This window comes from Danio rerio, chromosome 3 (assembly GCF_052040795.2).
Source record: "Danio rerio strain M-AB ecotype USA chromosome 3, GRCz13ab, whole genome shotgun sequence".
In the NCBI taxonomy this organism is placed as follows: domain Eukaryota; kingdom Metazoa; phylum Chordata; class Actinopteri; order Cypriniformes; family Danionidae; genus Danio; species Danio rerio.
The window spans coordinates 7,459,217-7,475,310 of record NC_141023.1 but is presented as its reverse complement, the minus strand read 5'-3'; the positions used below and the strand labels follow the sequence as shown (position 1 = coordinate 7,475,310).

The 16,094-nt window shown below is 45.2% G+C and overlaps 2 protein-coding genes across 2 annotated transcripts in view; one reads left to right on the top strand and one right to left on the bottom strand.

The window, feature by feature from the left end:
- Positions 1 to 2,746, bottom strand: part of LOC101882702 (uncharacterized) — a 35,065-nt gene extending 32,319 nt beyond the window's left edge. Inside the window, 1 exon segment of the mRNA XM_087243567.1 lies at positions 2,658 to 2,746. The gene's annotated coding sequence lies outside the window, so the exon portion shown is untranslated.
- Positions 1 to 16,094, top strand: part of rbfox3b (RNA binding fox-1 homolog 3b) — a 997,536-nt gene that overhangs the window by 814,610 nt on the left and 166,832 nt on the right. The window lies entirely within an intron of this gene.

Sequence of the window (16,094 nt, the reverse complement as noted above, 5' to 3'; positions counted from 1 at the left end):
TGCCGATCCTCCAGCCTGATTTCACTATTGATAACGAAACAAAGTATTTTGATTTCTGTCAGTATCATCTATTGTTCATTTGTTATTTGTATTTTCACTGCAGTTATTTATGTCTAAGGCTATAAATCATGTTAAACACTACTTTAAGACATTGTTCACAGCTAAAGAATGTTGAATATATATATATATATATATATATATATATATATATATATATATATATATATATATATATATATATATATATATATATTTGTGCTATTTTAAGAGCAGTTAACACAGACCAGTCAATTTTGACCTGCAACACTAAAGTAAGTTGCGGGATGTGAACACGAGAGGAGGGTTAATGATCATTAAACTTAGATGAACATTTATACATCATAATATTCACGCATATAGTAATGATTACTCTGTATGTTAATTAATACTTTGCCATACATTTATAAATGACAATTAAACACCCTAAATTGTTTGATGTGAAATCTACAGATCATGACAAAAATGGATAGTTGGCACTGTGACAACTGACCATCAAGCACCTCAAGCCATCAAGTTAAAGGTGCAGTAGGTGATTGTCTTCAGAAGCATTTTTTGTTGTGCTGGTTGAAAGTCTCTTCACAGTCCAATAGTAATGATTACAGTAAATGATCTAAATGTATTTATATGTATTTTTATATTCTGGGTAAAGTATAAAACTAAAACATGTTCCTCCAATTAAATAGAGTCGGACCGTCATCTCCCTTAATTCCGATAAGCAGGTCAGATTGTCTGTAAGCAAATGTAGATTCAGACTTCTGCGCATCTGGCTTTGAATCACAGTCCCTCCCCGCCGTCCAAAGATAATATGCTAAGCGGTTAGCATTTTGGCAGATCACCTACTGCACCTTTAAGGCAGCATGAGTTCATACCTAATTCACTGTATTTTCTTGTTCGGTGCAGTTGATTATTGTGTTCATCCCTAGTGTTCATTAAAATACTTATGCATCGAGTGTAGATGACCTCAAACAATTCTGGGCAATCAAAAAAAAAAAATGCTGACAGTGGATGGGTTATTATAAGCAGGGTGTTTTCTAGCCTGTTTAATTGCTTACACGGCACAGAAACACGGGTAAATGTATCTAATAAAAAAGTAAAAAGTATCTAATATGTTGTACTTTTCATAGTGCACTTTTATCTCTTGAGGCATACAGTACCTGCAAGGTATGCGTTTGTGATGTTTGAGTAAAGGGAGATGGCTTTTACAAGATTCTTTATAATAATGCTTAATTTTTTGTAATTCTGCTACAGTATGTGCCACTAGTGTTCATGCTTCATGCTCAATTTTATAACCAGATTATTACAACCTCAAATCAGAAAAAGTTGGGACAGTATGGACAACGCAAATAAAAAAAAAAAGAAAGTAGTGATTTCCAAATTTACTTTTTACTTGTGTTTCATTGCAGAAAATACAACAAATGTGCTTAATGTGTTCCTCGTGATTTTTGTTTTTTTGTTTGTTTTTGCTACACATTTTTAAAAACTTGTTACAGTAAAGCATTTACCATTTTGTAATGTTGCCATTCTTTTTCACAACACTTAAAAGACGTTTCAGGTTTCAGGTGTAATTTTGTCCGATTCTTCCTGCAAACAAGTCTTAAAGTGGGCAACAGTACGGGGTCTTCATTGTCACATTTTGCGCTTCAAAATCTACCACACATTCTCTTTTGGAGACAGGTCAGGACTGCAGACAGGCCAATATCCAGAATACCTTTCTTGGATGCTGCTTTTGTACCAAATCATAATTACAATCATCTGTTAACATCACCTGTTTCAAATCTCATCATTATTTTACCAATTTACCCGGTTACTAGCCTTAAATTGTTCCTGTCCCAATGTTTTTTGAAATGTGCTCCAGGTCTGAATGACAGGAAAGGTTGTAAATTTGAGCAATTCCATGCAGGAACATTGCCAGGAAAAAAAAAGTTCTAGCCAAAAGAGAGAAACTGTTTCTACATTTTTTTTTTATGTAAGCATTTACAGTACTTTAAAAATACTCAAAAATGTCTTTGATATTTTTAAAAAATATATATCTTTGAAAAACTGATATTTTTCTGATCCCACAACTCTGTGGTTAGTTGTAATATAAATATACATGTATATTATATATATATATAAAATATAAAGAGATGTAATGTTAACATATACTTTCCATGAGAATTTATGTTTTGAGTTTTTACTGCAAATGTCACATCAATAACACTGAAATTGCTCATTTACAAATTAAATGAAGTTGACCCAACAGAACATGAAATATTTTGTGTTCTTATTGTCTGCAATGAAGTACAAGTCAAAGTAAAATCCCTACTTTCATTTTAATTTGCGTTTTTCAAACTGTTCAAACTTTTTCTGATTTGGGGTTGTAGATATTTGCTTAGTCAGCATTCATTATTTATTTATTTGTTTAGGATTTTAATTATAGACTTAAAATAATAATGAGATAGTAAACAGTTGTGACTTTATTTAGTTTTTAGTTAAGGTATGGTCCAAATTACAGGCTTAATACATGAACATTTTTCAGCATGTGCAATCTCAACATGTTTTGCCACAAATCATGGGAGAAAATGACGTTATTATAAAGTCTCAAATTTTATCTTAATACATTTTAAAGGAATGTTTACCTTGATACATTTGTTTGACTCAAAACCTTCAGTCAGTGGCTCACTGAGGCTGCTTCCTGTTTCACCATTGTATGTGTTTTCAGGTGAATCTGAAAGAGAAAAACACCACCAGTAGGTAAAAAATTCTCACCGAAGATTAAGGGATTCAAGTTTAAAAATTTGTGAAGACATCCCAGCAAGCATGAGCGTGCAGGTCTGATCATGACATTTTGTGCACAATACGCTCTACAATGAGTCCACACTAAGGCCGTACTCACACTAGGTACAGTTGCCTCGAACCGGGCCAAAGCACGCTTGTCCCCCCTCCCGTCTCCCCCGACGGCCCGCGCTCACACCATATCGGCCCTCGGCACGCTGCTGCGCTGTCCAGTGAAGCGCTCTCTATGGCAAGCCTTTTTAGCATTTAAATCTTTGTTCTGACTCCATAAATATATTTAGAGATATCTCTAATTATATTTTGACTTGTAATAATTATAATTTGACTAGTCAGAATGACAATTAGAGATATCTGCAATTACAATTGTACTAGTACGAAATCAGATTGGAGATATCTGCAAATATATTATGACTAGTCATATTCCTCCATTGACTTCCACTGAAAAATATTTGCAGATATTTCTAACTGAGTTTTGACTAGTCACAATTGTAATTAGAGATATCTCTGAGTTTTTACTAGTCATAATACATTTGGAGATGTCTTTAATTCGTCATATTTAGAGATATTTACAAATATATTTGAAGATATCTCTAATTAATTTACTAATAGTCGAATTACAGTTGTAGATATCTTGAATTGGATTTTTGACGAGTCAAAACCCATTTAGAGATATCTGCAAATATTTTTCAATGGAAGTCAATGGAGGAATATGACTAGTCATAATATATTTGCAGATATCTCCAATCTGATTTCGTACTAGTACAATTGTAATTGCAGATATCTCTAATTGTCATTCTGACTAGTCGAATTATAATTATGACTAGTCAAAATATAATTAGACATATCTCTAAATATATTTATGGATAGTCAGAACAAGGTTTAAATGCTAAAACGGCTTGCCATACGCTCTCACTCAGCAGCACAGTGGAGATTTCTCTAGTTATATCGTTTCAGTCGTTTGATATGCCGTCAAATATTTCGCCAAACAGTCCTTAGGGATGCGGAGACACGCAGTCAGATATTTCACAGGACAGATACTGCCACTTTTGGCGCTCATAAACGATCATAAAGCTCTCGTGCTGCAGGAATGAGGAGGTCTGCTGAAGGCGCGCAGCTGTCGTGCAGTGAGGGGTTTGCGTCTTTCATAAACTACGGCAGTTTGCGTTCACTGAACAGTAAGAATGATTAATAAATCCATATGAAACAGCCCCTTAAAAGTCACGTCTCGCTTTCGGGCTTTGGTGCGTTTTGCACACACACACAAGCGTACCGCACCAAAGCCCAAGTGATCCGCCCTCAGGCACAACTCTTCCAACCGGGCCAGGGCCGGCCAAGTAAACCGTGCTTGAGCCCGATTCAGCACACTCACACTTCTCAAACGATCCGGGAAACGGGCCTGGGCACGGTACGGATGGCATAGTGTGAGTAGGCCCTAAATCTAAACAGGCCCAACGCGGGCTAGCTTAGGTATGGCCCACAGCTGCAGGATCTGTGCACTAGTGGACACTCCACATTAATCCAAGGCCTGGTGTGGGCTAACTCATTCTTACCCAGAGCAAACTGTGAGCACAGTGCCTTTGATAGTTTGACTAATGGTTAAAACTTTGCCCATTAGTGTTGGCTCTGCGTGGGCAGCTCTCACCTAATCCCCCCAGAAACCCTCACTAAACCAGATCAGGGAAGTGATGTTTACCTGCACAGCACTTCACTAGCTAATGGAGGCCACTCACTTCCCTAAACCTACAGCATGAGTGACACAGTGTCCCATGAGAAACATGTTTTACCACACTGTCCGTCCATTCCATTTCTCTTAACATTTTAATGGGTTCATGCTTTCAGCAGACTGAGGTTTTTGTTTGATTGTGATGTTTTTGAATACCTCTTTCCTACTAGTCATTCTTTCAACCCTCATAGACCTCTTAAAACTTCAATGTTGAATGTTCATCTGATTTATACCCTCAAATAATGCATTTTACAATGATGGAAATTGATGGGTCTCTCATATCGCATCTTCCTCTTTTCTATTGTGTTAAGATCAGGCAAGTTTTGCAGGTCTTTTTACTAGGAACTGGTAGATATGGCACTGTGTAGGTGCCAAGTCCTGTTGAAAAATGAACTCTGTATCTCTATAAAGTTGGTCATCAGCAGGAAGGAGAAAGTGGTCCTGGTTTAGAGCTTTGTTGACCTTGTACCTCAGAAAACACAGTGGAGCAACACCAGCAGATGACATGGCACTCCAACCATCTTTGACTGTGGAAATTTTACACAGGAGCAAGCAAGCAATGTGGATTCTGTGCCTCTCTTCCTCCAGACTCTGGCACTCTGATTTCTAAAGGAAATGCTAAATTTACTTCCATCAGAGAGCATAAGTTTGGAGGAGTAGTACGGGCTTTAGCCCAGGAAAGATACTTATGACGATGTCTGTTCAAGAGTGGCTTGACACAAGGAATGTGACAGCTGAAATCCATGTCTTGCATATGTCTGTGCGTACTGGCTCTTAAAACACTGACTCCAGCTGCAGTCCGCTCTTTGTAAATGTCCTCCACATTTTTGAATGGGTTGAATAGGGTCTGTATATGGGCAAAGTTTTCAGAAACCGCATGGAGAAACCTGTCCTTGCAAATTATTTTTCTGAAAAACGTTCGATGGTTAGTGCTGACCCAAGCAGTGGCATGCAGCCTATAGAGTACATTGACCTATGCTGAACGAAGATAATCCAAAACTGAAAAGGAGATTGAACCTGAGAGAGATTTGCCCATTACCTACAAGGGTTAGATTGATTTCTTGATTCAACCTATGATATAATAATAATCGATTAAGTTGTTAGCAGAGGTGGAAAGAGTACTAAAAACGTTCGAGGTTACAGAAGTAACCCTTCGTTCCCCGAGGAGGGGAACGGAAGTGCCATGAATGGGAGGATTCGGATCAGAAGCCGCTTATCTGGAGAGTATTGAACGGGCCAATGAATGAAATTAATTGGCAGCGTAAGCTTGCGCAGGTGTGCGACATCTGCAATTATCTCAGCATATAAGCACACCTGAAGCCAGCAAACGCCATCCTTTTAAGCTGAAGAGACTTTCAAACAGCTAAGGGACAGTCATTATGGCGACGGAATATGGCACTTCCGTTCCCCTCCTCGGGGAACGAAGGGTTACTTCTGTAACCTCGAACGTTCCCCTTCGGTTGGGGAACTTCAGTGCCATGAATGGGAGAATATGGAAAGCGCCATAATGACTGCACCTTACCAACACCCCCGATGAGGAGATAGTCAAGCAAGCGTGACGCACCCACATCATGGGGGGCGCGGTCCTCCAACGTGTCCCTGGCCCTAATTTATCCTACTTCAACAGAAGTTTTACGGATTTAGATATATTTTTTGGGAAGTCGTGAGCATCTAGATAATTCTAGGAAATACGACAGTACGTTGGGAAGCGTGCAATCCCGATAGGGAGGACGCTGCGGAGGCCATCCGTTACCCAAGGGGGGGATAGATGGCAGAATTTACCTATGGACTAGCCCTAAAAGGGGAGTACGCATAGCAAAAGAGTGGTTAGCGGAGAGGGAAGACACGGGTCCACCCAGGGGGGGGACTTAACCGTGGCGGAATAAGCATATGGGATCGCCTAGTGGGGATCACGCATAGCAGGCACCTATACCCAAAACGCGGGCTGACCAGCGGGCAGACCTACAACGTAGTGGGCCAGCAAGTGACTCCTCCGCTGAGTCAGTGCTGGGGGCCACGGAGGAATCTGCAGGGCTCACCTGACGGGGAACTTTACTGACAGATAAAAAAGGCGCACGTACCTCCGTGTTAGGGAGAATGGCGCCGCAAGCGTGTTTCAACACCCTACCGAGTTGTCTCCTCAATCACCAAAGGGTTACCTAATACCCTTGAGGAAACCGGCTCCACTCGCAGATTGTAAAACCTTGCAAATGTGTTGGGTGTCGCCCAGCCCGCAGCTCTACAGATGTCTGTTAGAGAGGCGCCGCGTGCACGCGCCCAAGAGGATGCAACGCTCCGAGTGGAGTGTGCACGAACTCCCGGGGGACACGGCTGACCTCGACTCGAATAAGCGAGTGAAATGGCATCCACAATCCAGTGGGATAATCTTTGCTTTGATACGGCACTTCCCTGCTGCCGACCGCCATAACAGACAAAGAGCTGCTCAGATGATCTAAAATTCTGAGTACGGTCCACATAAATGCGCAGAGCGCGAACTGGACAAATTAAAGAAAGGGCTGGGTCTGCCTCCTCCGGGGGCAGCGCTTGCAGGTTCACTACCTGATCTCTAAAGGGGGTGGTAGGAACCTTGGGCACATAACCGGGGCGGGGTCTCAGGATGACGTGAGAGTAATCCGGCCCGAATTCCAGGCACGAGTCACTGACCGAAAATGCCTCCAGGTCCCCGACCCTCTTGATGGAGGCCAACGCAACCAGCAGAGCTGTCTTCAGGGACAGAAATCTTAGAGATACTGATTCGAGTGGCTCAAAGGGATCGGATCGCAGACTCGTGAGAACGAGGGCGAGATCCCAAGAGGGCATGAGAGGGGGGCGAGATGGATTAATTCGCCTAGCACCCCTAAGGAACTGGATGACCAGGTTATGCTTTCCCACGGTGCCGCCAGCTACCGCGCTATGATAAGCGGAGATGGCGGCCACGTAAACCTTGAGAGTGGAGGGCGACAGCCTGCTGTCCAACTTCTCTTGAAGGAAAGAGAGCACAACACTAATCTGGCAATTTCGGGGGTCTTCTCTGCGAGAGACGCACCATTCAGTGAATAGACTCCACTTCAGGGCGTAGGCGCGCCTCGTGGAGGGGGCTCTAGCCTGAGTGATGGTATTAACCACCGCAGTCGGTAGGTTACCTAAGTCTTCCTCGCGTCTAGGGACCACACGTGGAGGTTCCAAAGATCGGGGCGAGGGTGCCAGATGGTGCCCTGTCCCTGAGAGAGTAGGTCCTCTCTCAAAGGGATCCGCCAGGGGAGGGCCGTCGCGAGGAGTGAGAGCTCTGATATCCAGGTCCGGTTGGGCCAAAGGGGCGCAACTAGCAGAACCTGTTCCTCGTCCTCCCTGACCTTGGACAGAAACTGCGCGAGCAGGCTCACTGGGGGAAACGCATACTTGCGCATGCCCCGAGGCCAGCTGTGGGCCAGTGCATCCGTGCCGAGAGAGCCCTCGGTCAGGGAAAAAAACAACTGGCAGTGAGCGTTCTCGGGGGAAGCAAACAGATCGATCTGGGCCTCCCCGAATCGCGCCCATATCAGCTGAACAGACTCGGGGTGGAGTCTCCATTCTCCAGGGCGTAACAGCTGTCGTGAGAGCGCATCGGCTGCACGATTGAGCGTGCCTGGGACGTGAATGGCGCGCAGCGATTTCAGCCGCGGGTGACTCCAGAGGAGCAAACGGCGGGCGAGCTGAGACATGCGGCGAGAGCGCATACCCCCCATGCGGTTGATATACGCCGCCGCCGCCATACTGTCCGTCCTGACCAGCACGTGTTGCCGCTCCAGCACCGGTAAAAAGCGGTGGAGAGCGAGGAACACTGCCAACAGCTCTAGGCGATTGATATGCCAATGCAGCTGGGCACCCTTCCAGAGGCCCGCAGCCGCATGCCCGCGACACACGGCCCCCCAACCCGTGTTGGAAGCGTCTGTTGAAACAACAACATGGCTGGACGCCTGTCCTAGAGCCACACCGGCCTGTAGGAACGAGGGGTCGTTCCAAGGGCTGAGGGCGCGGCAACACAGCGCAGTAACCGAGACCCGGTGTGTGCCCGCGTGCCATGCGCGTCTGGGGACCCGATCGTGAAGCCAGTGCTGAAGTGGTCTCATATGGAGCAACCCGAGCGGCGTGACGGCGGCTGCGGATGCCATATGCCCCAGGAGCCTCTGAAAGAACTTCAGTGGGACCACTAGTTTGCTGTCGAGCTCCCTCAGACAGTTCAGCAACAGGCGAGCGCGTTCCTCGGAGAGGTGCGCTACCATGGTGATCGAGTCCAGCTCCATCCCGAGAAAAGAAATCCTCTGCACGGGGGCGAGTTTGCTCTTTTCTCGGTTGACCTGAAGCCCCAGTAGGCGGAGATGCCGAAGCACCTTGTCCCTGTGCATAATCAATTGCTCCCGCGAGTGGGCTAAAATCAGCCAGTCGTCGAGATAATTGAGTATGCGAATGCCCGCGAGCCGAAGGGGCGCTAGGGCACCCTCCGCGAGTTTGGTGAAGACCCGCGGAGACAGAGAGAGCCCGAAGGGGAGGACCTTGTACTGCCACGCTCGACCCTCGAACGCAAACCGCAGAAATTGGCGGTGGCGTGGAAGAATGGAGACATGGAAATACGCGTCCTTCAGGTCTATGGCTGCAAACCAATCCCGAGGACGAACGCATTGGAGAATGCGCCTCTGCGTGAGCATTCTGAACGGCAGCTTGTGCAGACAGCGGTTCAAAACGCGCAGATCTAGGATTGGCCGTGACCCACCGCTCTTTTTGGGTACGATGAAGTATGGGCTGTAAAACCCACTCTCCATCTCGGCTGGAGGAACCGGCTCGATTGCACCCTTCGCCAGGAGGGCAGCAATCTCCTCTCGCAAGACAGGGGCGGACAGGGGGTTGACCCTGGAGAAATACACGCCCGTAAACTTGGGGGGCCGTTTCGCGAACTGAATCGCGTAACCGAGTCTGATTGTGCGTATGAGCCACCGCGAGGGGCTGGCCCGCGCTAACCAGGCAGGCAGAGCCCCCGCTAATGGAGTCATCGCTACAATCGCTGACGTACCAGCGGTGGGGCAGCGCGGAGTGGGTGTGCTGATCCGGGAAGCACGAGGGTCCCGCGGAAGAGCTGGAGGAGAGCGATTCGCTCTGGCTCCGCACCCTGACTCCGGAGAGGGGGCTGGAGGGCTGAGGAAAGGGAGACCGTCCCCCCAGCGCTCGTGAGCCACTGGCGAAGCACGTAGAGTCTGCGAGCCGGAAGGCAGCGCGTCCCGGACTGGCAGAACTCGTGCAGTCACATCCGGGGAAGGGAAAAAGTGCTCTTTTACTGATGTTTTGGTGGCACTGAAAAGTACCGTTGTTATCGGGGCCCCGCCCTCCAGCGGGGAAAGAGCAAGTTTCCTCTTCTCCGGATGGCCTGTCTCAGGGACGCTTCGCGGTCCGTTTACCGGACTTAACGGCGCCCTGGGCAGGAGGGGCTGCCTGCTTTCGAGGTGAACGCCGCGCCCGCTTGGCCGGAGGCGCAGGCGGGGGCGGGGCAGCACTCGTTGGCGGGCGCCCTCGGCGAGGAACAGCGGAGGTGGATGGCTCGGCGGGCGGAGCGGGCTTACGGCCACGCCGATAGATGACATTGCCCATCGCATCCGACTGCTCTTTCACCGCCTTGAATTCCTGGGTGAATTCACCGACGGTGTCGCCGAACAGGCCAGCCTGGGATATGGGCGAGTCAAGAAAGCGAACTTTGTCAACGTCGCGCATATCGGCCAGGTTTAGCCAGAGGTGGCGTTCCTGAACCACAAGTGTGGACATCGTCCTCCCCAGCGCTCACGCGGCGGACTTAGTAGTCCGAAGAGCATAGTCGGTCGCGGTGCGCAGCTCATGTAATAAGCTTGGGTTGGACCCGCCCTCGTGCAGCTCGGCCAGCGCCTGCGCTTGGTAGCGCTGGTAGGTGGCCATCGCGTGCAAAGCAGAAGCAGCCTGGCCCGCAGCCTTATAAGCTCTGGCTCCGAGGGAGGCAGACAACCTACAGGCTTTGGACAGGAGGCGGGGCAAACCCCGCCACGTAGAGGCGCCGCGCGGACAAAGATTGACCGCGATAGCGCGCTCCACTGACTGGATCGCCTCATACCCCCTGGCAGCTCCGCCGTCAAGGGCGGTGAGGGCGGAGGCACTCGCAGCACGGGCAGAGAAAGGTGCCCTCCAGGACTGCGTGAGCCTACTGTGCACTTCCGGGAAGAAGGGGACGAGAGGCTTCGAAGGCTTCGCCTTCTGGTCCTCTACGTAGCACCCATCTAGTCGGTCCGGCCGCGGAGCTGGGGGATAAACCATCTCCAACCCCACGGCCGAAGCAGCCCGGGAAAGCACGGCTAACATGTCTGCTTCAGGATCCGATTTGACAGCGCTCACCTGCCCGGAGGGGGCGAGCGGGTCCGGATCTTCGTCGGACAGTGAAAGCCCACCCTCCGATGCCGCGAAGGACATCTGATCTCCGGTGTCAGCGAGTGTGAGAGCTACCATCTGGTTAGACGGATCACTCTCACCACCCGAAGCTTGGATGGAGCGCCGTGAGGAGCGAGAGGTCCGCGAGCCCGTGGGCGGCGGATTAGCTCCCGCTGAAACCCTCAGATCTGCCCGAGCACCCGCTGCTTTTTTAGAGCAGGAGGCAACTGGGGTGGCTCGCTCTCTTGCGAAAGTTAGCCGCGATCTTAGCTGTGCAACGGTCATGGCATCGCAATGACGACATGAACCGCCCGCGAGCACCGCATTAACATGCTGGACCCCCAAACATGCAATGCAGTGATCGTGTCCATCATCCGGAGACAGGAAACCCCCGCATCCAGAAACGCACAGTCGGAGCGCCATCCTGAAAAGGACGTGCTGCACGACTGTGTTGCTCTTTTAGGAAAGTTGCAACTATACGCACCGCTCTGGAGGACCGGACCCAAAGAACCGCAGGCAAGGGAGTAACCCAGCTCGACCGTCTGCCACCGCGAAGACCCACTCTGGACCGGGAGACACACTCGTTCGCTCTGAAGTGCTGATCAGCAAGAGGAACCCTCATCGACTCACTCAGAAAGGATCTGAAGCGAAAAGGATGGCGTTTGCTGGCTTCAGGTGTGCTTATATGCTGAGATAATTGCAGATGTCGCACACCTGCGCAAGCTTACGCTGCCAATTAATTTCATTCATTGGCCCGTTCAATACTCTCCAGATAAGCGGCTTCTGATCCGAATCCTCCCATTCATGGCACTGAAGTTCCCCAACCGAAGGGGAACTATATATATATATATATATATATATATATATATATATATATATATCTTATTATAGATTGATCAACTACCATTACAATAATGGATTCTTATTTTGAATTGGGAAGTTCTGTTAAAATATTTTAGAGCACATGGTCGCTTGGATTCAAATTTAATATTAAACTGCAATTAATTTACAAAATAAGTATGTCAGTCAGTAATAAAATAATAAATCTAATTACCTCAAATCTCCTGAATTATTTAAAATATCATACCAGAATTTTTATAAACAGTGTTTTAGGAGACTTTCTTATTAATTTCACTTTACGATACAGCCAAGAGGATGTCTGGTCAGTCAGAAGTGGATCAGTTACAAATACTTGATCATTTTTGACAGTTTAGTCCAGGAACAAGGAGAAATAACTTGTATAGTACATACAGTGCGATTGCATGCAGCTTGTGCATCCAGTTTCCTGTGGTAACATGTCTCTGTTGCAACAGGGGCGGACTGGGACAAAAATTCAGCCCTGGCACGCACATTCACTATTTATTTTGGTGTACAGATGGAGAAATAATATGACAGAATCTTGCCAGATTTTGATTACATCCGGGTAACCTCGGATTGGGTCGGCCCATCTTGAAATCAGGCGGCCATCGCCAATTGGGCCAAATGCTTAACATTTATTATTATTATTTTATTATCATCATCATAATATCACATCTAGCAAGAGATAAAAGCTGCCTGCACGTAAAAACAATATATATATATATATATATATATATATATATATATATATATATATATATATATATATATATATATATATATATATATAAACTCACCGGCCCACATTTAAAAAATTGGTCCGGCCCTTCTGGCATTTGCCAGAATTGCCAGATGGCCAGTCCGCCCCTGGCTTGCAACATTTGCAGAAATGATTCAAATTATTCTTGGTATCTGTAATATGCCCGTAATATCCATTACTTTCCACCTCTGGGTGTCAAGAGTTGTATACTAAGTGAGCATAATGACTATTGACCAGTGCATGTCCCTGGTAAATGACTGTTCTTGAGTTAAGCTTAAGGTCACACAAAGTTTGGAGGTCCAAAGCTTTCTTTCACAAATAATTGTAGAAGTGTCTACAAGCCTAATGCTTGATTTTATACACAGGTGGCCATTAAAGTAATTTGGTTGTGTCCCAATCACTTCCATGTTCCAATTGCATCTTTACCACTTGACTCCTGGCTTACAACAACCATATATTCCCAGTGAACTGAATGAAGACTGCATATAAAAGCACTAATACAACTGTAATTGTATGTATTATCTACTATTGCAATAAATAGCTTAAAGATAAATATATTTGTACAATTATTTTACCTGCAATTAGAGGTTGTTCTGTTTTTGTTGTCATCTTTTTAATCCATGAGTGGTCTGCTTGTTGAGGGTTATATGTCATGGGAGTTTCCTTTGCTAATGATGATTTATCCGTTTTTGGATTTTCTTCAATCTGTAGAAGTTCATCTGTCTGTGGAGGCTCATATGTTTTTAAATTTTCAGTTGGCTGCTGAGGGTCTAGCTTCTTTGGACATTCTTCTGTCTGTGAAGGTTTTTCTGTTTTTGGAGACTCTATTGTTAGTGATGTATCTGTTTTTGGAAATTCTTCCATCTGTAGAAGTTCATCTGTCTGTGAATGTGTGGATTTTTCCAGATGATCATCTGACTGTTGATGTTCGTTCATCTTTGGAGATTCTTCTGTCTGTAAAGTTGGTTACATTTTTGTGTTTTAGTATAATTGATTTGTCACAAAGTAAATTAGCCTAAACTGAGTTAATTGCAAATGTTTAAAGATATGTGTGATTGAGTATAAAATAGTATAGTAAAGTGTATTTGATAGGTGCACAGCACAGCGTATTGACTAAATATGACATTCCTTATGTATGGGAAATATGCAGGTTCCCATTGAAAATGAATTATTAATAAATAAGCATGGCACTCAAAGAACAAATGATAACTACAAAACCATTCGGTTGCAAAGTGTAAAAGAAATACCGGACCATATATAAATGGCACAAAAATGGGTGTTTAAACCATAAATAGACTGAAAGTAAAAATAAATTCCAAGAAAAACTAATACAAAATCACAATTAAACTTAACATACATGAGTACCTGACATAGCTTCTTCCAAATTAATTGGTTCGCCTTTCTTGTTCGGCACAAATCCAAAATGTTCCCAGAATGGTGATGTAACATTTGTTTTTCCACTGAGATTCATGGTTGAACTCTTGAACTTGCTGAATTGCGCCTAACGTTATATTCTAACAGAAATGTAATTCTTGGCAACATAATGATAATTTGTGTTTTAGAGTGCGTGACGTTACAAACTATCGCCAGTGGTATGGACAACTCCATTGACTGTCACAGCAGTCACTCGCAGAAGAAAATACACTCTCCTTCTCACTCCTCCCTCCTCACAGAGGGAGAAGTGTCCAAAATTCTCCTCTCTGCCCATCTCAAAACCTGCCCTCTGGGCCCAATCCCCTCACACATCCTGCAGGACATTTCCCTAGCCATTGTGCCAGCCCTAGCACCAGGGCCGGATTAACCAATGGGCCTTATGGGCACAGGCCCAGGGGCCCGTGCGCACTAGGGGCCCCTGCGAGGGGGGAGAAAAAAAAGACAATTTCGGAGTGTCTTTTTTGGCTAATTGCAAATAGCGCATCTAGTTGGAATAAGCTATTCAGGGTTTACGCCCATCGATGCCTGATTGATAGAGACAAGATGAGTATAGAGCTGCTATTATTAACAGTCGCAGTGGCGCACCTTGTAAGGCGCCCCGCATAATCTTTTGACGCGATTAATCATAAACTCGGTTCGAATCCACCATCAGCTGAACTCGTGCTACATTTTTTTTCTCCACATTACATATCAGATTGGAAATATATTAATTTTTAACAGGAAGGAAACATTTTTTTAAAAATAATGCAAATGTGATATAAAGTCACAAGTGTCTCGTGGGTATTTAATAATGTTTAGCCTTATTATAGGTGTCTCCCTCTCTGCAAAAACTATATTGCTCAGACAACTGTATTTCCTCTGAGCAAAAAAATCGCGATCACATATTAATATTATTATTATATTTAAATTGCCTTTCTTTCTTTAACTAAACAGAATGCTGTAACTTAATTGGTCAAGCGCGGAAACAGTTTTGTAATAACCCGCACTAAACTGAGCGGACTTTAGTGTAACGTTATATCTGTCATAGATCAAAAATGAGTGGACAAGTGGATTTAGCAAACGCGAGAGAAAGAGGAGAGGAGGCATCTTTATTGAGGCATTTTCCATACACACCATCTTTAAACAAACCCATGATCAGGAGAATGAGGGTACAGAAGAAGACGTTATGGTAACTTTAAATGAGTAGCTAGCATTAACCAGGCGGAGGAGGCTAACGGCAGCGCAGCGCGGACTGGATTCATCGTGTGAGAGACAGACAGAAAAGGAGAGAGAGAGGGAGAGAGAGAAAGGCCCAGAACAGGAGAGAGACGGGAGAGAAGAGGTATAGTGTCTGTGATTTCGGATACTATTAGGTTTATAATCAAGCCTTCATCTCGAGAAGAGTAGAGAAAATACAGGGAGAGGAGGAGAGAGACAGTAAATCAGTGTTTGTATTATGAAAGACTCAGATTCATAGAACTCAGATTCATAGAACTGGATTGGAGAAGCATTGTGTGTTATATGCCATGGCAATAAAATGCTCTTTATAAGTTTGTAAAAGCAATACATTAAAATACCCTTAAAAAAAAAATATATATATATATATAGGGGGCCTTACAAGACAATGTACCCAGGGGCCCCTGAGTTCTTAATCCGGGCCTGCCTAGCACACATCATTAACACTTTACTTCACACCAGCACATTATCAACCAGCTTTAACCAGGTCAGAGTAACTCTACTGCTCAAACAAACATCACTAAACACCTCAATGGTTGACAATTTAATGGTCTGAATGGTCTCTCTTGTCCCTTTACAACCAAAAAACTGGAAAGGGTTGATTTTGAGCAAAGTTCCACATTCCTTGAACAAAATAAACTAGTGAACTCAAACTAATCAGACAGATGTGAACATTCCACTGATACTGCACTACTTTCAATCACTGAAGCCCTGCAGATTGCCAAAGCAGGTTCTAAATCATCTATTCTGCTTTACTAGACCTGTCTGCTGCTTTTGATTCAGGGAATCACCAGATTCTACTGTCTACCCTCTGCTCAATGGACATTACTGCTGGTTGGAGTCTTACTTCTAGAGAAGATAATTCAGGGT